The 24,135-nt window shown below is 41.4% G+C and overlaps 1 protein-coding gene across 4 annotated transcripts in view; it reads right to left on the bottom strand.

Annotated features, from left to right (window-relative positions):
- SYTL5 (synaptotagmin like 5) overlaps nucleotides 1-24,135 on the bottom strand; it is a 323,995-nt gene that overhangs the window by 292,500 nt on the left and 7,360 nt on the right. For 3 of the 4 annotated variants that reach the window (XM_051827009.2, XM_051827010.2, XM_070066530.1), the window contains exons 5-6: nucleotides 6,780-6,904; nucleotides 5,940-6,007 (exon numbers count right to left, since the gene is read on the bottom strand). The gene's annotated coding sequence lies outside the window, so the exon portion shown is untranslated. Of the gene's footprint in view, nucleotides 1-5,630; nucleotides 5,917-5,939; nucleotides 6,008-6,779; nucleotides 6,905-24,135 lie in introns of those variants that run through there. The other variant, XM_070066531.1, reaches the window with a different exon arrangement.

Raw genomic sequence — 24,135 nt, 5'->3', positions numbered from 1 at the left:
CTCCAGGAGCTGATCCTGCTCCTAATTGGAGGAGAGCAGCATACTCGGCGTGTGGGCAGCCGAGTTGGGATTGGCGGAAGAGGACTATAAAGGAGGAGAGAGACAACATGCACCAGGAACATCTGAGGGAACACCTGTGCAGCCCCCGAGAGAGCCGGCCGGCGGTGTGCCGCTCCCCCGCAGAAGTGGGGAAAAGTGGCAGGGGGAACTGCCCTTCCATGGAGGTGGAAGGGACAGTAGCCAACCTGGGAAGAACCAGCAGCAAACCCGGGGAGGGCCGAGCAGATGAAAGAACAGCGCAGGGTCCTGTGTCGTTCCTCCACGAAGACGGGGAGTGACATAATGGTGCCGTGACTCAGATAGGAAACCTAGGTGGGAAGAAACGGGAAGAAGTGGAAAATACCGGAGAGAGAGACTAGCAAATAGCCTAGGGAAAAGCCGGACGGAAAAGGTGCCAGAAGAAGCTATTGAAAGCCTAGGCATAGACTCAGATACGGACTACGGGGGGAAGCTGGGAGAAATCTCTAAGGTCGAAAGCGAAAGTGAAAGCTAAAACAAACAGACTCGGATACGGACTGTGGGGAGAAGCCAGGAGAAATGAGAGGGGAATATTGTTGGAAGAAAAGTTAGGAAACATACCGGGTAGAGAAAAATATGTTAGGGAGGATGTAGCTGCGGGGGCAGGCTGAGGCGGAGACGAAAGCTACCTTGGGATTCGTCGAGTCAGCCCGGGGAATAAGGGGCGAAAAGTTAAAACCAGAAGCGGAAATGTAAGCCAGGTTGGAATCCGTCAGATTAGCCCGGGGAGCAAAAGACGGGAAGCCAAACCATAAGGCGGAAACGTAAGCTATAGGTTGAATTCGCCAGGTTAGCCCGGGGAACTTAGATTGAATGCTAGTGGCGGAAACGTAAGCTACGCGGTGTGACTCGCGGAAGCCGCCGCGTGCAGAGAGAGCGCGCGGGGCGTGAATAGATAGGGAACGTGGGGCTAGCGCGAGGCCGTGGTGCGGATGCGAAGGGGCGCGGAGACCGCGGAGTGCGCGCGCAAAGCCGGGAAGCCACGCAGATGAGAGAAGCGCGGGCTGAAGCGGCTCAGAGCCGGGAAGCTGCCGAGAAGCAGCCTCGGGGCGGACGCCGGGAAGCCACAGGGATAAGAGAAACAGAAGTTTAGAAGTAAAATGAGAGAAATAGGAATGCTGGTAGATAGAAGTAAAATGGGAGAGATAGGAATGCCCAGAGATAGAGAAAGAAAAATAAGGCCTCCCCTCAACATGGCAATGAGAGAGCTTGGATTCGGTCTGCCTGATTAGGGAGGTGGTGAGCACCTGCGGGCGGCTAGCAGCTTATGCACGAATTAACATCAATAAGTCTCCCCACAATACCGCAATGAGAAGGCTTGGATTCGGTCTGCCTGATTAGTAAGGCGGTAAGCACCAGCAGGCAGCTCGACCAGAATATGAGCTGCAGGTCACCGAAGATAGGCACGAATCAACACCAATAAGTCTCCCCACAATACGGCAATGAGAAGGCTTGGATTCGGTTTGCCTGATTGATAGGACTTGTAAGCACCTGTGGGCAACTCTAGCAAGCAGAGCAGAGTGTGTGCCGCGGGGCACCAAAGACAGGCGCGTATCAACGCCAAAAATAAAAAGAAAAGGGGATCTGTGGGGAGCAACTCGGACTAGACTAAGTTATTGGAATTAAGACTTATTCTATGCATCTGCTCTCCCACAATATGGCGCTGGGAGAGGAGAAAACAGCTTCTACGCAGCTGCCTCTTGCCAACTTGAGTGATGACCTCCAGGAGCTGATCCTGCTCCTGATTGGAGGAGAGCAGCATACTCGGCGTGTGGGCAGCCGAGTTGGGATTGGCGGAAGAGGACTATAAAGGAGGAGAGAGACAACATGCACCAGGAACATCTGAGGGAACACCTGTGCAGCCCCCGAGAGAGCCGGCCGGCGGTGTGCCGCTCCCCCGCAGAAGTGGGGAAAAGTGGCAGGGGGCACCGCCCTTCCACAGAGGTGGAAGGATTGGTAGCCAACCCGGCAAGAACCAGCAGCAAACCCGGGGAGGGCCGAGCAGACAAAAGAACAATGCAGGGTCCTGTGTCGTTCCTCCACGAAGAGGGGGAGCGACACTTTCTTTTGATTTAATTTTGTACAATTTTTTCTTAATCCCATAACATGTGTGTCTGTGTGTATATGAGTTTCATTGAGAGATAACTTACATAAGACTCATGCACTTGAGGTGTATAATTCAATGGCATTTATTATATTTACACAGCTTGCAACCTTTACCATAATCAATTTTCAAACATTTTTGTCACCTAAAAAAAAATTGTGTAACCATTAGCAGTCATCTCACATTTTCTCCTAATCCTCCAGCCCTAGGCAAGAACTAATCTACTTTATGCCTCTGTGGAAGTCCCTGTTCTAGACATTTCATATAAATGGAATCATAAAATGTTTGGTCTTTCATGAGTGGCTTCTTTCACTTAGTATGTTACCAAGATCTGTTTATGTTGTAGCATACATTGATACTTTATTTATTTTCCTGGATAAAATTTCAAACTATAGACATAGCACATTTTACTTATCCATTTATCATTTTTGTTGTTTCTATTTTTAGGGTTATCTTGAAAATTATCCTGTGAACACTCATGTACCAGTTTTAGTATGGACATTTATTTTATTTTTCTTGGGTATCTACATAGGAGCAGAATTGCTGGATCATATGATGCTCAATATTCTATGTTTAAACTATGAAGGTTCCAATTTCTCTACATTCTCACCAACACTTATTATCTGTTTATTATTATTTCTATGGTAGCCATCTTAGGGGATATGAAATGATATCTCATTATGATTTTGATTGGCATTTATGTCTTCTTTGGAGAAATACGTCTTTAGATCCTGTGCTGATTTTTTTAAAAAGAGTTCTCAGTTTATTTACATATATATACATTGCCATTTCATGGAGCCAGCTCTACTTCACGAGTCCCCGGTTCGCCTCTCCCAGCCAACATGCAGAACATACACAGGAGGATGGGGCCTTGAAAACAGGGACCAGGACCCATATCTCAACCCTGCAGATTACAACAGAACTCATGTAACAAAAACAGGGGCTAGAGGACCTGTGCCCAAGAGACATCCTGTCATGAACATTGTCCTGTCATAAACATTGACACCCAGGCTCCTGGAGTCCAGGAAAGTGTGCACACATGAAGGTGCCACACTGTGTGGCAACCATACCTGTGAAGTCTTGTTTGGAGTGAGTTTGCATAATTCTTAAACAGAGCAAAATATGAATGCAAAAATTAAGAGAACGTGTGATTCTCATTTACTTTTTTTTCACAGTGGCAAGGTCAATATACAAACAACTTTGAGGATAACAGGTATCAGTATAACATAATGAAGATAAAACAATGTAGAGAATAAAACCTCAATGAAGTAAGTTGTAATATATTTTCTTCTGTTTCAAAAACAAGTTAACTACAGTCCTGCAAGACTGCACATATACTTCATGCATTAGCAGCACTCCATTTATTTGATTTTCTTTCAGCTAAAAGCCAAGGAACTGTTAAATTGCCAACAGGCCTTCATTTTGTCAGAATTGAGATTAAAGTACCCAAGAGAAGCGAAAGCAATTCTTTTCCACTGTGTAGGCTAGTATTAAGCAAATTGCACTTTGCTTTTCAATGTTTGTAATAAAGATTCTTTGTGTGATTATCCCTAAAGACAAGCCCATCTCACATATAGGAGTTATTTGGTTTCACATGACCTTATTATAAAAACATTAAAACTTATGTACTATCTAAAAATACCCCTAGGATTAATGTATCTGTAGTAGAAAAGTTTGCATAGGTTTTTTTGTTCATTCTCCAGTATGAGCCTTCAATAAGAAACTTAGACAGTCATTTCTACTGGACTGCTTAGTAGACTGGCAACAATTCCCAAACTTGAATGCACCCTGGCCATACCAAGATGCAAGCAATTTTTATGATAAAGAAATATAATTACATTAAATGATCTGTAACAAGAAAATGCTACAATCTGAAGTCCCACAGAGCCTAATGGTATTTCAATGCTCCTTCAGAGTATTGTTGGGGTTACTTAGAGCTCCTATTGCTAACTCTGCAGGAACAAGCCTGTGCCAGTAGCATCTGCTTACTCTCTTTGTTGCTGTGGTATCCTCTGCCAGTCCAACCTCTTTCCTTTAACATCTAGGCCATCTCAAGCTCCTGTCAATGCAGCATTGACAAATGAAGAACAAGGTTCCTTTTCTGTCCTGCTCATGACTCCAGTTCTTTTTATTTGAACCCACAATTCTTACAGTAATGCATCAGATTAGAGAATTTGACTTCCCAAGACCTCTTGATTTACGGTAAAATTACTTCTAAAAAACTAAATAAATCCACTCTGGAATAAGGTCAAGGTAGACTTTTTCCCCTTTTCTTTTTAAGACTTTGGAGTCAAAGAGGTTAGAGGGTCAAGTTAGAGGATCAAACCTGACTTCAAGCCTTAGAACTGCCTTTTATTGGCTAGGATGCTTTAGGTAGGTTTATGGTACTAGTTTTAGGTTTCACATTTCAAAATCTATTCTAGTTTAAGCAAGAAGGGAATCGTAAAGGAATATACAGAAGCTTACAAAATGTTTAGAAAGGCTAGAAGACTGTGCTGTGCTCCCGGTAACAACCCCCAGGGCACCAAACACAACAATCCCCTTCCACCACCTAAACCAGCAAGCCAGCAACCCTACACCCTGCCTTTTGAGCTGCTACCCTGATGTTTATCATAGAGAATTGTTTATCATTGTATGGTATAGTTTGAGTTTAAAAATACAGCAAGATCTAGTCACATTAAAAAAAAAAACTGTAACAGGGACCATGTGCTTTTAAAGTCACCATACCTCCAGTATTTCATAGGCAGTAAAGATGGACATGTAGAATGGATTGGAACACACTGGAATAAATATGGGATGAGACACAAGAAAACTTGAGTTTCACGTCAGGATCTGCCAACTCACGCACTATGTAGTCTTCACCAAGGTCCTGTGGCTCTCTGCTCTCAATAGCCTCATTTGCAAAATGAAGGATTTGGCCTAAAGAGTTACTACTAAAGACACTTCCTAAATTCAGTAATCTTAAGAGCATCAGGCTGACGCCGTGGCTCACTTGGCTAATCCTGGGCGCCAGCACCCCGGGTTCTAGTCCCGGTTGGGGTGCCGGCTACTAGTCCTGGTGGCTCCTTTTCCAGTCCAGCTCTCTGCTGTGGCCTGGGAGGGCAGTGGAGGATGGCCCAAGTGCTTGGGCCCTGCACCCACATGGGAGACCAGGAGGAAACACCCGGCTCCTGGCTTTGGATCGGCATAGCTCCAGCCATGGCCGCCATTTGGGGAGTGAACCAACAGAAGGAAGACCTTTCTCTCTTTCTCTCTCTTTCACTGTCTATAACTCTACCTGTCAAATAAAAAAAAAGCATCAAAGAAGTCTCTGAAATTATAAAAGTAGGTATTTCCCTCACATTTAGTTTTAAGGAATTATTATTTCTTTTCAAGTTATATGTTCTCTCTTTTTAAGGATGGAAAAGTCTAAATAACAAAATAAAAAATTACCTGTGATTCTCATTACCTTGCATTTCAGGTGTCCAAGCTTCTTTTTCAGTGACTTCCTTTTCCTGTTCTAATCCATTATAACATATATTCACCTTAGAAGTACAAGGTAGGGTATTCTTATTTTCTAATAAAAACCACAACACTTCCAGTATAAACATCCTGGATTATATATGCCCAGTATTAACCACTAAATCTGGAAAATGATGAAATCATTTTCATTATTTTTGTTATCATCTAGATTTTAAACTTCTTTTTTAATTAGGCTTTCTGATTTATTACACTGTGAGTGAATGAACAATCAAATGTTAACTTTCTGCATACTTACAGGGAACGCTCTGGGAAGTCAAATTCTGAGAAATTCTGCCAATTTGTCATATAAGGCTGAACACAGAACTGAAAAAATGAGAGGGAAGAGAGTTATGGTTTAAGTAGAAAATTAATACCATTATTTATAATAAGGTTACATCCAAAATAGAAAAGATTAAACATTGGGATGACATTTTATGCTTACTTTTCTCCCTGAGTAAGAGAAACAGCTACCTATGTGATATACTAGAAAAAAACACATCTGGCCCGGCATTGTAGCACAGCTGGTTAAAGCCCTAGCCTGAAGCACCGGCATCCCATATGGGCGCTGGTTCTAGTCCTGGTGCTCCTCTTCTGATCCAGCTCTCTGCTATGGCCTCGGAAAGCAGTAGAAGATGGTCGAAGTCCTTGGGCCCCTGCACCCATGTGGGAGACCCAGAAGAAGCTCCTGGCTCCTGGCTTTGGATCGGCATAGCTAAGACCGTTGCGGCCAGTTGGGGAATAAACCAGCAAATGGAAGACCTCTCTCTGTGTCTCTACCTCTCTCTGTAACTCTTTCAAATAAATAAAATAAATCTTTTTTTAAAAAAATCCACTTCCACCCCACATCATGCAGTCTGTTCTTATGCAGCAATTCTATCAATCCTGTGGACTTTGAAGTATGTTTAATCTTTCAAAGCCCTCTACATAGAGATATGACTATCTGTGGAAAGAAGGGCAGGGTTGTACCAGCTAGTAAGTCAGAGAACACTGTTTCAGCAAGGCCCTCAGGAAGTGGAAGATAAAATAGCAACCAAACACTGTAAGGTTCACACTTTCAACTCACATAATGCTGTCAAATAGCAGAGCAAATACTTGCCCATATGAGGAAACTGAGACTCAGAACAGTGAGGTGACTTGTTCCATGGCCTAGTAAGTGGAACCAAGGACTCCAACTCCAAATTTCTTCATTCCTGGTCTGTGGCACTTTCCATTTCTCCACATCTAGAACCAGAAGAGTGAATGTATCAGTGAAAAAAGAACAGAAAAGGAAAGCAGACTCTCTTGCTTATGGTGAAATGGTATTTTATTTGCATGTTAATAGAATTTTTTTCCTTTTACTCTCAAGTATCCACTCTTAACCATTGTTTAAGGCCCATGGTGTAGTAGATAGTGGACTGGAATCCAAAACAAACAACACAGGGGCTGGTGCTGTGGTATGGCAGGCAAAGCTGCCACCTGCTATGCAAGCATCCCATATGGGCGCCAGTTTGTGTCCCAGATGCTCCACTTACAATTCAGCTCCCTGCTAATAGCCTGGGAAAAGCAGCAGAGGATGGCCCAAGTGTTTGTGCCCCTGCTGCCCATGTGAGTGACCTTGAAAACACTCTTGGCTCCTGGATTTGGCCTGGCCCGGCCTTTGCTGCTGTGGCCATCTGAGGAGTGAACCAGTAGATAGAAGATTCTCTCTCTTTCTCTCCCCACCCCATAACTCTCAACTTTTAAATAAATAAAATAAATCTTAAGAAAACACACACACACACACACAAAACAAACAAACAACACACACAGACACACACAAGTCTGACCCTAAAATGCCTTGCAACCGCATGTAAGTATTTCCTGGTCTCTTCATGAAGCAGAGAAGAACTGTACCTCAATGGGGCGCTAGACTTCCACAAAGTCCTCTTTCAGGCATCACTCACATTCATTTAGGGTAGCTTCCCTCATCTCCCTCCTCTCACCAAACTCTCCAGCCAGTCCAAACTCTTCTCTTCTGGCAATAGTTCTGCAAGTTTTCATGTGTAAATCAACTTAGTATTTTCACTTTCTCTAATTCTTCTTTCCACCTCACACTGTAGTATCAGTTCTCCACAGTTCTCTCTCTCTCCAGAGCCTCAAAAGGTAAAAGAAGCAAAAAGGCTGGAAATACAAATAAATCCCTGAAATTGGTTCCTATCTTAGCTAAAAGCAGGATCTCAAGATGCTTATAGACAATTATCAGCTCAGAACTATCTACTCTCCCTCCTCTCCTAATTTGGCGCCTATAGGGAAAAAGCCAGCTCATTATGAAAGACTTCTCTTCTAAATGAGGGCACTCAGGCTATACTCTTTCAATGTTTAAGAAATTGAGGAATTACATATCTGCTGCCTGCTATTACGAATCTCTTAACTCGGGCATTCCCAACTTGTTAAGAAAGATAGCTTCCACTTAAAAAAAAAAAGATTTATTTTATTTATTTGAAAGGCAGAGGCAGAGAGAGCAAGAGGAGTCTTCCATCCACTAGTTCACTCCCCAAATGGCTGCAACAGCCAGTGCTAGGCCAACCCAAAGTCAGGAGCCAGGAGCCTCTTGCGGATCTCCCACGTGGGTGCAGGGGCCCAAGCACTTGAGCCATCTTCTACTGCTTTCCCAGGTGCATTAGCAGAGAGCTGGATTGGAAGTGGAACAGCCAAGACTCAAACCAGCACCCATATGGAATGCCAGCACTGCAAGCTAGGATTTTAACCCACTGCGCCACAGCACCAACCTCAACTTCTGGTTTAAATGCTGAACAATCAGCACGTATTTGGCCTCAATATATTTTTTAAAGATTTCATTTATTTATTTGAAAGGTAGAGTTACAGACAGAGGCAGAGACAGAGAGAGAGGTCTTCCTTCCCTGGTTCACTCCCCAAATGACTGCAACAGCTGGAGCTATGCAGATCCGAAACCAGTCTCCCATGCAGGTGCAGGGGCCCAAGCACTTGGGCCATCTTCTACTGCCTTCCCATGGCCTCAATATTTTTATAAACAGTTGAGTTAAAATAGCTCTTTCTTATTCCCTTCTAGACTGCAAGCTCCTTGAGGACATTAATGTGTTTATTTTAGTGTTTAACATCATGTTACATATAGTATGTGCTCAATTAATATTATTGAAAGAACTGTGTCCAAGGATCAAAAATTAGAAATCAATATTTAAAATGTATTTTTAATTTTATTTTCCTTCCTTCTAGAATCCAAATGTCCACATCCTAAACACGTTATTTATCTCAATAGCCTTTTAAAGCTCTACTAAATCCACAGAAGCATTAGTATTCTTATCATCAAACACCAAGAATTCGTCCATAACCCTATAATGGCTTTTCTGATCTCCTGAGGGAAAATGCTGTTAAAAATATGCAACCACAATTTTTGGAGGAAGTAAGCACTTTAACATCCATGATTCTGCAAATAGTTTTACTCCTGGCTTTTTTCCTTTCAGTCCTAACATGATTTTAAAAGATAAAATGTTTGGATACAACACTCATTTAATATAAGTAATATATGTACAATTCATGTCCCTGACTATACTACATGGTACCAACATGCTCATTACAATTTAATGAAAAAGCTAACATCTAGCACGAATGATTACTTTGCAAGCAAATATTTAAGCATCGCATCCAGTCAATGGAACTATCTTTTCTTAGATGTTTTATTCAGAACTGGACTGTAGAGTTCGGTATATTATGTGAAACAATATTCACAGAACCAGCACATAAGTATTTAGTTTCCTGTCACCCACGTGGGAGACCCAGATGGAATCCTAGGTTCCAGCTTCCAGCCTGGCATCTGGGGAGTAAACCAATAGATAGAAATATAACTGTCTCTTTCTCTCACTTTCTTTCTTGCTCTCTCACTCTTTCACTCTCTGATTATCTATGTCTCTCTGCATTTCAAATATATATCCACTGACTTAAAACAAACAAGACTGCCCTTTTTAGGAACTGGATTGATGAAAGAAAGAGGAGCCAAGGGCTAGGTATTCCCAAATTCCAGTTCCTTAGAAAATCAAAAGCACAGACTTTGTTTTATTCCCAAGTATATTCAATGTCTTAATTTGGGTATCTCTAAACACAGAGCCAGGTATGGAGTTCTCTGTGATTGCAGACTAGATAGGTATTAAAATTTCTGTTTTGAATTTATTACCTCTGCTAATAAACTAGTGACAGAGTGGATCTCAGGTATAGAAACCTGTACAGAGGTTACTCTTCTACATTAAATCATGAGAATACTAACTGTCCAACAACATACATTCTTCACTTATTCCTGAAAATAAAATCTTGAAGTTTTAGATAAATATATGGCCAACTAGCTGGAGACAATGCACCCCAGCCTCCCTTGCAGCTAGGTGTGACCAATTCTGGTCAAAGAGTGGAAGTAATGTGTGTACCTGTAAATATTTAACAACCAGCTCTTGTTGGGGCAATGGGGGTGTGATGTGAATCATTTGCTGACTTCTGTGATATAAATACTCCCATCAGGGTCTGATTTCAATCTACCATTGAAGAGATTTGCAGAATACTGTTATATATTATTCCTACGATACAGATAACAAAGATGTAAATAACCCTGATAGCACAGATAATAGCAAAATATTTTTTAAAAATAAAAGATGAGTTTTAGATATTTACTTCATTTGTAATACAAGTTATTTAATGGTAAGTCTATATAATTTAACTTTTAATAATGTGTGTGTTTCACAACTAACTCACTAAGTTATTTTTTTTTTTAATTTGTGTTTTATTTGAAAGGGAGAAATGAAGGGTATAAGAGATACAGAGAAAGGGAGCTGCCATATACTGGTTCACTCCCCAAATGCATACAATGACTAAGATTGGGCCAGGCTGAAGCCAAGAGCTGGCAAGTCAATCCAGTCTCTGACATAAGAAGAAACTCAATCATTCGAGCCATCAACATCGCCTCTCATTAGCAAGAAGCTGGAGTCAGGAGACGGAGTCCAGTATCAGACCTGGGTACTCTGATGTGGGATGTGAGCATCTTAACCAGCATCTTAACTGCTAGGCTAAATGTCCACCCCTCGCAGAATTCTTGAACCTTCAGCAATGCTTAGTATAAGGTGGTGCAAGCTGATTCAAGCCAACTCTGGTACATCTTGAATGTGTGAAATCTGTGTCACATTCTTTAAAAGAAACTTCTTGTTTTCACTTCCTTTTTTTTCTGTTTCTATAGTCCAGAACACAGATAAAATATTGATTAGCCACCTTTAGCCGAACAGATGACAACAGCACTCTGAAGAATGGTAAAGCAACAAGAGAGAAGAAAGTTGGATGACTTCTTTGAGAAGAGCTTCCCTACTTCTTAGTCACCTTGCAAGTAAGATTTTTCTGTGAGAGGGAAATACATTGTCTATCATTTCTAAAAGCATGGTTATCTGTTCTCTGTGGAAGCAGCCAAACAAACACTGAATTTACTATCAGAAGTGAGGCTGACTTAACAGAACCCAAAATAAATGCTATTTGCTTAGCACTTGGGCCAAAGGCAATAAGAAAACAGACAATGCAACACAGGCAGGATAGATGCCTGTGTTTTATTTTATTTTCATTTGACAGAGAGAGAAAGATCTTATATAGCCAGGGCTGAGCCAGGCTGAAGCCAGGAGCCCAGAACTCCACCCAGGTCCCCCACATGGATTGCAGGGATCCAAGTACTTGAGCTACCACCTGCTGCTTCCCAGGATGCACATTAGCAGGAAGTTGGATTGGAATAGGAGTAGTTGTGACTAGAACTAGATACTTCTAAATGGGATACGGGTTTCAGAAGGAACAACTTTTTTTTTTAATTGCAATTCTTTCTCTTTAATAAAACAGAGAATGTAGAAATCTAAGTGAACATTTCTCCCTCCCAGTAGTTACATTCTTGGCTCCAACAATGAACCACTGCTGGGACATCATTTGGAGCTGCTCTTTGGGGACAGGCCTTCATAGGCAGTTTATGAGCCACATTAGAAAGTATCCTTCCAAATGCTGGGCTGCTTGAAAGCAGAATATCCACACTCGGACAGAGACACTGAAAAAGTGAAAAACGGTGCTGTGGCACTCGTGGAGGTTTTCCTAAAGGCCTCTAGCAAGCTCTCAGCAATACCATCGCCACAGGAGAAACACGTGGCCTCCAGCACAGCCACTTTCAATGGGAGGACATTCATTTGGATAGAAAAGTTCTGTTGTCTGTTTTAGAAAAAATCAGCCTCACTTCTTTATAGTTACACTTGCATTTGCTGAAAAAAATACAATATGTGCAAGAACAACTTAATCACTGCATCAAATACCCACATCAGAGGATGACACTTGTTGAGTCACAGCAAACATTTGTTAAACTGATTATCAGTGCATTTGAAGGCAAGCTATTTGCTTAATGAGTTGGTAGCTCATGAGGAAGTGATTAGAAAAGTCACTTCCTTGGTATGTCTTGGCTTCTTTTATAAAAGTACTACAGACAGACAAAAATTAAACAGAGACAAGAATTGACCAGTTTTCAAACAGAAATCAAAGGAAATAAGAATACTGTTATGCTAAGAGACGTTCTCAGTTGATAGTCTACAATCTAAATTAAGAATCTGACAGTTTGTGGCCTTTGCAAAAGGCAATTTGGAAAAGCCAACTACTTTTGAACACTCAGTACAGTAGATATATGACTGTGGCTCCTAGACTTTCTCAAAAGCATCTCATAGAACAATTTTTGGCCAAGCTATAGGGAGCTAAACCAGCACAGAAGTTTAGCTTGAATATTTTGTCTTCCCTACCTGCAGTGCTGGCATCCCATATGGGCGCCAGAGTCCTGGCTGCTCCACTTCTAATCCAGCTCTCTGCTATGGCCTGGGAAAGCAGTAGAAGACGGCCCGAGTCCTTTGGCCCCAGCACCCATGTGGAAGACCCAAAAGAAGCTCCTGGATCCTGGCTTCAGGTCAGCCCAGCACCAGCTGTTGCAGTCATCTGGGTAGTGAAACAGTGGATTGGAAGACTTCTCTCACTCTCTGCTCCTGCCTCTCTGTAACTCTGACTTTCAAATAGTAAACAAATTAAAAAAAAAAAAAGGATTTTCACTTCCCTCCCAAATTCCTCTAGTGCCTTCAAAAAAGCAGACAAGGATTGAACACAGAGATTAGTAAGTAAAAAATGCTGACAAATGTAAGAACTGCTTGTCTTTGGTTACTTTTATGTGGCATTGATTGAGAGTAAATAAACTAGTAGTTCACTGATATTTTGGTGGAATTATAAAACCATAGACTATTTAAAACCTAAAACAATCCCTAGCTCCTCAAATCTGTACCAGTAGGGCTATAAAAATCTGTGTAATCCCCAAGAAGGTATACTGCTTAATACCCATTTTCAACATAGCACCCCCAGAATAAGAGACATGGAAGTTACTCCCCCTGCAGAACTTAGTGCCATTCCACTGTCAGGGTTGGAACTTTTCAAAATGCTACAAAGCAGAATTTAATAACTGCAACAGCAACAAGCGTCCTATTTTCTACTCTTGTCTTTTCAGAATGTAAGCTTTACATGTAGTTATGCTATTCTTCCTCACCATGGTATATTAGATGGTAGGGAGGTTGATGATTTTTCTTTCAATTTATAGGTTACATGACCATGAGAAACCACATGTAATTCTGAATGATGCATCACTCAGAGATGTTGGCTTTTGAGTTAGATAATCTAACTGCCTGACTCTTCGGGCTGTTTTCCCAGATACTTGGATATTCAGGGGGTAGACTGTGACATCAACTGCTAAGTAATTCATTCTTTCAAACTGGGTAGCTAGCCACTCAGATAAAGACTACTTTTTCTAGACTCCTTGTAGCTAGGTGTAGCCATTGCATTCTAGTCAAAGCAATGTGAACTGGAGAATGCAACTCTTCGGTCACACTCTTAACAAGAAGAGGCCTAGGGGCTGTGACACAGCCAGTTAAGCCATGGCTTGAAGCTTTAGCATCACATATGGGAGCCAGTTAAGAGTCAGAGCAAGAGAGAGAGAGAGAGAGAGAGAGAGATTGATTGATTGATTTTCCATCACTGATTCACTCCCCAGATGACCGCAACAGCCAGGGCTGTGCCAGGCTGAAGCCAGGAACCTGGAACTCCATCCAGATCTCCCATATGGGTGGCAGGGGCCCAAGCATTTGGGCCATCTTCCACAGCATTCCCAGGCATGTTAACAGGGAGCTAGATCAGAAGTGGAGCAGCTAGGACTGAAACCTGCACTTATATGGGATGCTGGCATTGTAGGCAGTGGCTTAATCCACTACACCACAAGGTAGTGACTTTTACATGAAACTCCTAGATTTATTTTTTCCTCTCTAAAGTGAGAGAAGGATAGAGGGGAATACTGTAGGAAAAACACCTCTTCTCATGTTGGACAAGACTCAGGTAACATCTTTTCCCCTGGAGACCAGGAGAAGCACCTGGCTCCCGGCTTCGGATCAGCGCGATGTGGGGGCCGCATCGCGCCGGCCGCGGCGGCCATTGGAGGGTGAACCAACGGCAAAAGGAAGACCTTTCTCTCTGTCTCTCTCTCTCACTGTCCACTCTGCCTGTCAAAAAAAAAAAAAAAAAAAGATGTCCAGTGAATTTTTTTATCTTAGGCTAACAATTAATTCCTGGTGATATCAGATAGAATCATGGTATTCTGGAGATTTGAGTATACCAGGATGGGGAACAGGACAGGAAACTGAAAAGATGTCCAGAGATTAGGGCCATACAAATCAGTAGAATTGAAGAAGAAATTGTACTGTGGAGACTCCCAGACATTAAGAAACTATGAATAGCCAAGCCTTCCATTCACTGGGTAATGGTGGCCACAAAGTAATGTTATGGTTGCCAGAACAGTCTCTGACTCCAGCAAAGTAGACTGAGGCTGTAGACTCAGCAGTGTGACCCTGAGCTGGGGCAAATCTCACTCCAAGGCACTACAGTGCCCTGGGAATAAGCAGCCTGAGCAATTACCTTGACCAATTGTTGATTTGTATGGATCCACTGCCCAGTACCCATTCGTTCAATATTCCCTTTATAGCCATATGTTGTTAGCACTGCTTGTTTCCCTTCCCATGTCTAGCAAATGATCCAAATCTATTTCCACCCACTGGCTCCCTCTTGCACTCTGAGAGTGGAATATTTCCACTAAAGAGAACTTGTCACTGTTAATTAGGGAGGAAAGCCTATGTGGTAATGTGTAGGTTTAAAAGACAAGAAAATCCCCCATGGAGGTTCTGTAGAACACTTTGGATACACTGACAAGTTAATAAAAAGCTTGATTCAGTGACATTTTAAACACACTGCCATGGAAAGTACCACTGGAAATAAAGTGACTTCCAAGGGAAAAATTGTTTCACTAAACTGTGTGAAGAGCTATGATTGATCTTAAATCTCCTCTGTTTCATAGCTCCTGAAGCGATGCATCAGAGAACAATGGGTAAGGGAGTTTTGTTCCCCCTCAGGTCTCACAACCTGGTAACAGTTTCTCTGTGGCATTTGGGAGCATCATTGTTTGAGAAACTCACTCATCCAGAGAAAATAGGCTGAGCGTTGTGCTTTTTCTCTCTTGCAAACCTCTATTCACAGAGAGCTAACCTGGAGAGACAGAGAGAGGAAAGAAGAATAGAGGGGAGAGGATGAGCCCTGCTGACACAGATGGATGCATATGTGCTCTGGATGAGGGCAAACACAGTCAAGAGAACATTTGGCAGTCACAGCTTTGAGAGCATGGAGGTTGATGTTGTTTGTTTCAGATGGGTGAAGGATCATTAAATCTACAAAAAAGTTCTCTTTCCTCTCTTTCATCACTTTCATGAAAATAATAGAAAGCTATTACTCTGTGCCTGGGCTTCACAAGTATTCCAACAAGTTGCTTAATAAATCAGGCAAATGACAGTTTGCTAAGCAGTTTGCTAAGCAGTTCAATGAGTTTGCAGCATTTTATCTGGCCAGGGAGATGAGAGAAAATTTGCTATTACATCAGTAACAATTGCTCAATATGCATAATAGCTAGGGGTCAACAACTCAATATGAAAGAAAAGAACTATACAAAATTGTAAATTGTGAATGCCCATCCATATTTATGACTGCCATCCACTGATATTTCAAATCATGCAATCTAACCTGAGAAAAGCCACTTAGTCAAGCCATAAGCATTTATGCTTATCATCATGAAGTAAATATAGTGAAACTTGACATGGTCATGAACTCCAATAATGACTCAAAAAAAAACAAGCAACATGGTAGATTGGTAACAAAAATGACTCCAGTTCTTCCTCTACTGTATTATTTGCATTGTGATATTTCAGCTCCTTCCACCAAGAGGTGGAATATTTTTCCCCCATCTTTTGTATCTGGGTCAGCCTTGAGACTACCTTTTGCCCAATACAATGTGGAAGAAGTGATACTGTCACAATTCCATGCCTAGGTGACAAGAAATCTACTTTTGTACTTTCTCTCTAATTCTTTCCTCTGTGTGAGAATAAGTCAAGGCTAGGCTGTTGAAAGATGAGAGGCCACAAAGAAGCTGAGCCTAGCAATCCCAGCTAAGGCTATCTGGCCTTCAGCTAATTAGCCAGTTGAACACAGATGTATGAACGAGCCAAGCTAAACTCAGTTGAGACCAAATTAGTAAAATCCAGATTACCTAGTCAACCAAGGGACTTCTGAAAAACTATAGATAATTGTATTTTAAGGCAAGAGTGGAGAACATCCAGCCCACCGGCCATATAAGGCCCATAAAATCATCTGGTCTGGCCCTGCCAAAGCAACCACAGGTGGGATGCAAAATTCAATAAATCTATAGCAGGCTAATTTTTAAGTTAATTTTGTATGGTCTGTAAATGATGTTATAAATATCCAATGGCTCTTGGCAGAGAAAAAAGGTTCCCCATCCTGTTAAGGTATTACCTTTTGGAACGGTTTATTACAAAGCAATGAGTAATTAATATGTCAATGAAAGGTAATTTTACCTTGGACTTTATGTATGGTTTATTTTTGGAGTCATGCTGACTTCTTTCCAGATTTTAAGCATGTACAACAAGACTTGTTTTCATTACTTATGTAACCTTCAGAAAAGTATATTTCTTCCTTTAAGAATACCAACATTTTACTTTACTAAAATCCCAAGTCCTTCCATCATCCTGAGAAATGCCAATATCCACGTGGAAAACACTTTCTCCTCTGATGTTCCCTTGACCTGAATTCCAAGAAATTTCACTCTTGTGATTCTTCAACAACCATCTCTTCTTGCCTAAACTGCTTCACACCAGAAATTGTAACCTCCAATATCCCCTGACCTCCTCTCACGTTTGGTCACAACCAATTACTGATTTTTTAAAAAGTTTCTAATGTTGATTCCTCCATTTCTTTGCAATATGTCAGTTCCTCTTGGTCTAATTTCTGCGACAAATACTATACATGGATTCACTCAACTCCAATATCAAACCCCTATTTCTGGGCCTCCCTCTACCATAGAGGCTGGCAAGTAAATGTTTTGAATTTCTGGTCTCCTTTGCAATAAGGGATGCAATGTTACACAGTTCTGTCCAAAGAGGTTAGGGTAAAGTCATAATGGAAGGTTTCCATTACCAAAGTAAAATGTCATTAGGAGAAAGCCCCTGACTCCTTCCTCACACTTCCTGCAAAACAGGAGGATGCCTTGTTCAGTAGCAATATTGTAACCAGAAAGATCAATGCTATGTAACAAAGATAAGGAAGAATAATATACTAATATTACAATGACATTACTGTAGAGTCCCAGCATGATCCGAGAGTTCTTAATAATTTTTGTTATGTAAGGAAAAAAAATCTCTATGCTTTTACACATAACATTTTCTGTTGTTTATGGTTGTAGCATTCAGTTGTACTGATACAATTCCCTTCCCTATTGGACTTTCTGTGTTCAACATCTCTTGCATCCTGTAACACTATTCTGAAATATCTCAAGCCAGAATCTCTCCAATTTCTCACCTTCTCCTGGACCTGAATTACAAAACTTTCTAGAAAAATCATATAAACATGTATTCTTACCACTATAATCTCAATATCATCAGCATTAGTTGGTCCTCAAGACTATAGCAAATCTCCCTTGTCTTTATCTAATAGCAGCTATCAGTGTTTTCACTTTTCTCACTCTTTATAACATGACTTTGTACAGCACACTGTCCAAGATTCCTTTGTATCTTATATAGAGGTCATAAAATGAGAACTCCATTTTACTTTTCTTCCTCTTCTCCCCATTTTCCTGGAAACTTCTCTTCATGTATTCCCATCATTATTTTTATCTTCCCAACTCAGTTGAGAGGTACCTGTCGCTCCCCCTCTTTGTGGAGGAACGACACAGGACCCTGCGCTGTTCTTTTGTCTGCTCGGCCCTCCCCGGGTTTGCTGCTGGTTCTTCCCGGGTTGGCTACCGGCCCTTCCACCTCCGTGGAAGGGCGGTTCCCCCTGCCACATTCCCCACTTCCGCGGGGGAGCGGCACACCGCCGGCCGGCTCTCTCGGGGGCTGCACAGGTGTTCCCTTAGATGTTCCCCTTAGATGTTCCTGGTGCATGCCGTCTCTCTCCTCCTTTATAGTCCTCTTCTGCCAATCCCAACTCGGCTGCCCACACGCCGAGTATGCTGCTCTCCTCCAATCAGGAGCAAGTCCTACGTTTATTGGTTGAACTGGAGGCAGCTGCGTAGAAGCTGTTTTCTCCTCTCCCAGCGCCATATTGTGGGAGAGCAGATGCATAGAACAAGTCTTAATTCCAGCAACAGTATAGTCCGAGTTGCTCCCCACAGTACCCTTTCTTATAACCAGGGTTAATTAATTCCTTTCCCTATATCCAAGTAGTCATCACCTTCCACCTGCTCAGAGATTGATCTGCATTAATTCATTCCCTCTTCTGTGTTTTCAGGTACCCCCTCTTTGCTTGTTCTGTCTCCTAAGTATATAAATAAACCCACACCTCTTCCATCTTCAGAAGGCATCCTTGCTCTTCATCTGTATCCTTTTAGCTATTGTCCTGTATCTCTGCACATTGCAGCACTAGTCTGTGTTCATAAAGTAGTATATTGTTCCATCCTTACATTCTTCAAATCTTCTGCAATTGTAGTTCCAAACCCAGCATTCCATTGAAACTGCTCTGATCAAGGTCATCTGAATTCAAATTGACTAATCCAATGTGCTCTTTTCACTGTTTATCTTATTTCTTCCTCTGGCATTAACACTACTGATCACTCTCTGAAAACTTTATTAGCCAGCTATTGCTGCATAACAAATTCCAAAAATGAATTACTTAAAAAATAATCATTTATATTTCAACACACACTGTGGGTTAGGTGGGGGGTGGGGGTGGCCAATCTAGGCTAGGCTCAGCTGCAGGTGAGTTTTCCTTCTGTGAGCTACCCAGGCTTGTCCTTCTCCTAGCAGACACAAGGGTATTGACTAAATTGTGTAAGCCACTTTCAAACCTCTATTTCATTCACATATACTAACCTTCCATTGACTAAAGCATGAGCCTAGGATCACAGTGGGAGGGCACTTAAAATGTACATTACAATCAGAGTGGATACATGAAGGGTGAAAAATCATAGCCACCAATGCAAACTACCTATCCTATTGCCTTGCTTTTTGTATGTGTGTGGTATGAATTGTTCTGTAATTGGTTTTACCCTGTCTTTTCTGGATTTTTCTACTCTGCATCCCTTGGATATTAATGTTTTCCAGTTTTTCAACCTGTGTGCTCTTTTTTCTTTTTTCTGAATACTCTCCTGGACAAACTATTATCTATATATTAAGAACTCCAAAATTTATATTTCTGCATGTGCCCTCTGTTCAAGCAAATTAAAGCATCAGTAGTTTTCCACAAGCACTGTGCTTTTTCATGCCTCTGTGCCTTTGCACATGCTGTTACTTCTTCCTGGAAGTTCCACCTTCCATAGCCTACATAATACTTCCTTTCCTTTAAGAATTCTCCAGCTCAAGCATCATTTTCCCTTCTTCCTCCATGCTTCAAAGTGTAGGCCAGTGTTAGAACATAGTAGGCTATTTATAAGCACTTAGAGAGTTATTTAAAATAAAAATACTGGGGCTGGCTCTGTGCCACAGTGGGTTAACGCCCTGGCCTGAAGCACGGCATCCCATGTGGGCACTGGTTCAAGACCCGGCTACTCGGCTTCCAGTCTGGCTCTCTGCTATGGCCTGGGAAAGCAGTAGAAGATGGCCCAACTCCTTGGGCCCCTGCACCTGCATGGGAGACTGGGAGGAGGCTCCTGACTTCTGGCTTCGGATCGGCACAGCTCTGGCCATTGTGGCCATTTGGGGAGTGAACCAACGGATGGAAGACCTCTCTCTCTCTCTCTAACTCTCCTCTCTCTGTGCAACTCTGACTTTCAAATAGATAAATAAATCTTTTAAAAAATAAATAAATAAAAATACTATGCATTTCATTTTTCCCTCAAATTTGTAAAAAAGACATAACACCAAAGTTTGCTCTAGACTACCTAGATGAAAGGTGACATACAATTAGATTTATACTGCTTCCAGATCCTAGTTCAAGATAAGTTTCCAGCATTACATGTGCTAGCTGATAGTGATTTATTTTATTTGCACCTGAAGTATACTCTGTAAATGGAAGCCTTTAAGTAGTGTTTTCCCCTTAGTGGATGACATAATTTTTTCTGGAATTGACCTTTTATACTTTCACTTTCATTTATAAGTGATGCTAAATTTTTTGGAAAAGCACACTATGTTCAATCATATCATTGCTATCTAACACATATATTGTGCTGCTCCATAAAATTTCATAGAATAATTATATCAAAACTTTTCTTTATGCAGCTTCTCCATCTATTTTAGTATTTAACTTCCTGATAAATAAATAACTGGGAAGTTTATACACTAGCAGTTTCTTAGTAGCAGAGCATAGTACAAATGTCATAAATCTGACAACAGGTTGAGGATATAAACTTTTTTCAGTGAGAAATAAAGAAACAACTGCAGATAAATCTTCCAATAGTATCATTTTTATCAAAGATTACCTATCAGTATAGACTATCATATAGGATTTGAAAGAAAACAAAAATATTTAGATTGAATTGTTAAACACTCTGGATTCCAAAGTACCACTCTGCTCAGTGGGAGTGACAGGGATGTTTTGGAGTCAGACAAAGAGTTGGAGAATGTTTCAAATGGCCATGACAGAGAACCGGAGCTGAGCAAACCAGAGAATCATGAGAGATTTCTCCTGCTGCTCCGAGATTCCTGTTATGGGCAGAGACCAGTTACAGAGGCCCCAGTGTGTTCATTCAGGGACTTTTCCTACAAGTCTAGATTTAGTTGGAGAGAAGGCAGTTGAGTTGGACTAATTCAATGGTTTAGCTAACTATTATAATTTTTATTTACTTATTTGAAAAGCAGAGAGAGAGAGATCCCCCATTCACTGGTTCACTCCCACATGCCCACAACAGCTGGAACTCCAATGTGGGAGGCAGGAACTCAACTTCTTGAGTCATCACTTGTTGCTTTCCCAGGATGCAAATTAGCAGGAAACCAGAATCAGGAGTGGAGCCTGGACTCAAAGTTGTCGCTCCCCCTCTTCGTGGAGGAATGACACTAAACCCTGCCTAGGCTTCATATCCGAGTCACAGCACCATTATGTCGCTCCCCCTCTTCACGGAGGAACGACACAGGACCCTGCGCTGTTCTTTTGTCTGCTCGGCCCTCCCCGGGTTTGCTGCTGGTTCTTCCCGGGTTGGCTACCAACCCTTCCACCTCCGTGGAAGGGCGGTTCCCCCTGCCACTTTCCCCACCTCCGCGGGGGAGCAGCACACCGCCGGCCGGCTCTCTCGGGGGCTGCACAGGTGTTCCCTTAGATGTTCCTAGTGCATGCCATCTCTCTCCTCCTTTATAGTCCTCCTCCGCCAATCCTAACTCGGCTGCCCACACGCCGAGTACGCTGCTCTCCTCCAATCAGGAGCAGGATCAGCTCCTGGAGGTCATCACTCAAGTTGGCAAGAGGCAGCTGCGTAGAAGCTGTTTTCTTCTCTCTCAGCGCCATATTGTGGGAGAGCAGATGCATAGAACAAGTCTTAATTCCAGTAACTTAGTCCAGTCCGGGTTGCTCCCCACAAAAGTCAGGTACTTCAATACAGAATGCGGGCATCCCAAACCATGTCTTAACTGCTGTACCAAATGCTTACAACTGGCTCATTTCTTTATCCAAAAAAGAATCAGAAAAATTACAACTATCTTTGCTTTGTGATGAATGCAAAAGAAAAAGAAACCAAACGCCAAAAATGACTCCAGGAGAGTTGACCTAGTCAAGAGCTCTCACTGAGGGCTTACTTCACATTTGAACACATCACTGCCACACTGACCTAGCAATCTTTGTCTCCAAGTCCATCATTCCATCAAACTAGGAACAGAAAACCCTCCTTAAACAGCTTTTATTGTTCTTCAAGTCTTTCTCTGTGTTTAGAAAGAAATAATTGAGCTTTGGATTTTTCGATCAGTGAAGATCTTTAATTTTTATACTTTGGAATGGCCCATTAAGGAATGAAAAATGTGTTTAATCAAGTGGCCTCAGCACATTGTTCAAGGTCTGTATTATCCACGTCTTTACCTAAGGAAGATGGAACATAATGATTGTTTCAATGAGAAATCTATCCACAATCCCTTAATGTTAACTGAGGTTGATCTATATATATTTATATTTGATTACACACTTGAAGGTCAGGGCTCCCTCATGTGTTGAATAAACATACATGAGTGGTGTTGATGCATAGCAAATGGTCTATTTTATGGAAACTACGACACAAATGCTCATTTTGTTCACATTCAGTGTTTTTTTTTAATCCCTGTATAAAAGTAGCTTTGTTTTTAAATAAACCACTTTAAAAGTTCTCATCTGGCCTATGAATAAATGTTTCAGACATGCTTTGATTATCAAGAGGGTCATCAGCATATAGACTCTGACAATGACTGATTTCCTCTGATAAGGCTGCAGATTTTTGATGAGCAAAATGACTAAACATAATGAAGCCATTTTATGCTTGTAAATACATTACTCCAGCTCTTCAAAAGCACCAAGAAATGTCCTTCATGAGACATGGTTTAGAAGAATCACAGAAATTAAGAGCTGGGTGAGACTAAATGGGTCTTCTCGCACCTGCTATTTCACAGAAAAAGTACAGAACTGACTCATGCAGTACATTTATTTTTTTCACACTGGATTATTGTTCCCTTCAGTGCAGTAAAGCATTATAATAGACAACAGAGTCAGCTTATATGGCCTGAATCAAAAGGTCAGCATTTCTTGCCACTAAAAGACTAGCACTAAATCAAAAACACTTTTTTTTTCTCTGCAAGAGAAGTAAATATTCTGAGTCTTGAAATTTGTTCAAAATTTCTAATATGCAGATAAGGTAGGGCATGGATTATCCATGACACAAGTAGATTTTTTAAACAAGTGGTTGTACAATTATGACCTTTGCTAGAAATGTCAGGAACAGGAAGGTCCAAAACACACGTGCGTGCATGTGTACATACACACACACACAGAATGAATCCTCCAAACCTTAGCCCAAAACATTCTTATCACTATGCAATTATATTTTAAGAACAAGCAGAGAATGGAAGTGACATAAAGCAACTTCACCTTTATCTACATGAACAAAGAGTAAACCATAATAAAAATGTATGGTAGAGATACAGGCAAGAAAAAGAATAAAGGATGTAAGATAGACGTCTCATAGAAACTGTGAGAGTCTAGAGGAAACGCCTTTACATCTCTTCCCTGGTGCCTGTTTACTTTTTACTACCAAATATGCTAATCATGGTATGTACTTAGGTTTTGTGCTTAGCTGTCTCTGTTCACATATATAACCTTGTATTAACAAAAATCCAGAGGAAGACATAAAGTAAATCATCCTCCAGATGTGACACATTTACACATTTTCTCACATTCCTTTCCTGGCTAGAGTGCTCATAGTTGAATATAAAAGTGCAAGAAAGAGAGGATCCTAGTTACTGCAGTTTTAAATCATCTTACTCTATAACTGTTTCCTTCCATCTCACTTCTAGAACCCTCATCTCAGTAATTCTGACTCTATTTACAAGTTAAATCCAATGATCCTATCATGTTTTCACTACTCATTCAACTTAGAATCTGTGCTCTATCAGCCTAGTTCTCCAAATATGCCTTGAAAGACCGCGATCTTCTCTGCCTCATTCAAAATCACCTGGAAAAATTCCAGGCCTGGTTAATCCTAGTATTCTGCACAGCTTCAAAGAGCTGAGCATGGCTAGAGAGAGCCCATAACCTCTATGACTGGTTTCATTTTAAAATTATGACCAAATAATCCAACTGAGTTGCCTGAAATCTTAACATATTTTCCTAATTTATTCCCTATTCCATGCTCTGAGAAAATAGATAATTCCTCCTTGCCTACTTTC

This window comes from Oryctolagus cuniculus, chromosome X, assembly GCF_964237555.1.
Source record: "Oryctolagus cuniculus chromosome X, mOryCun1.1, whole genome shotgun sequence".
Classification (NCBI taxonomy): Eukaryota; Metazoa; Chordata; class Mammalia; order Lagomorpha; family Leporidae; genus Oryctolagus; species Oryctolagus cuniculus.
The sequence above is the reverse complement of the archived record's forward strand: the minus strand, read 5'-3'. Positions and strand labels throughout refer to the sequence as shown.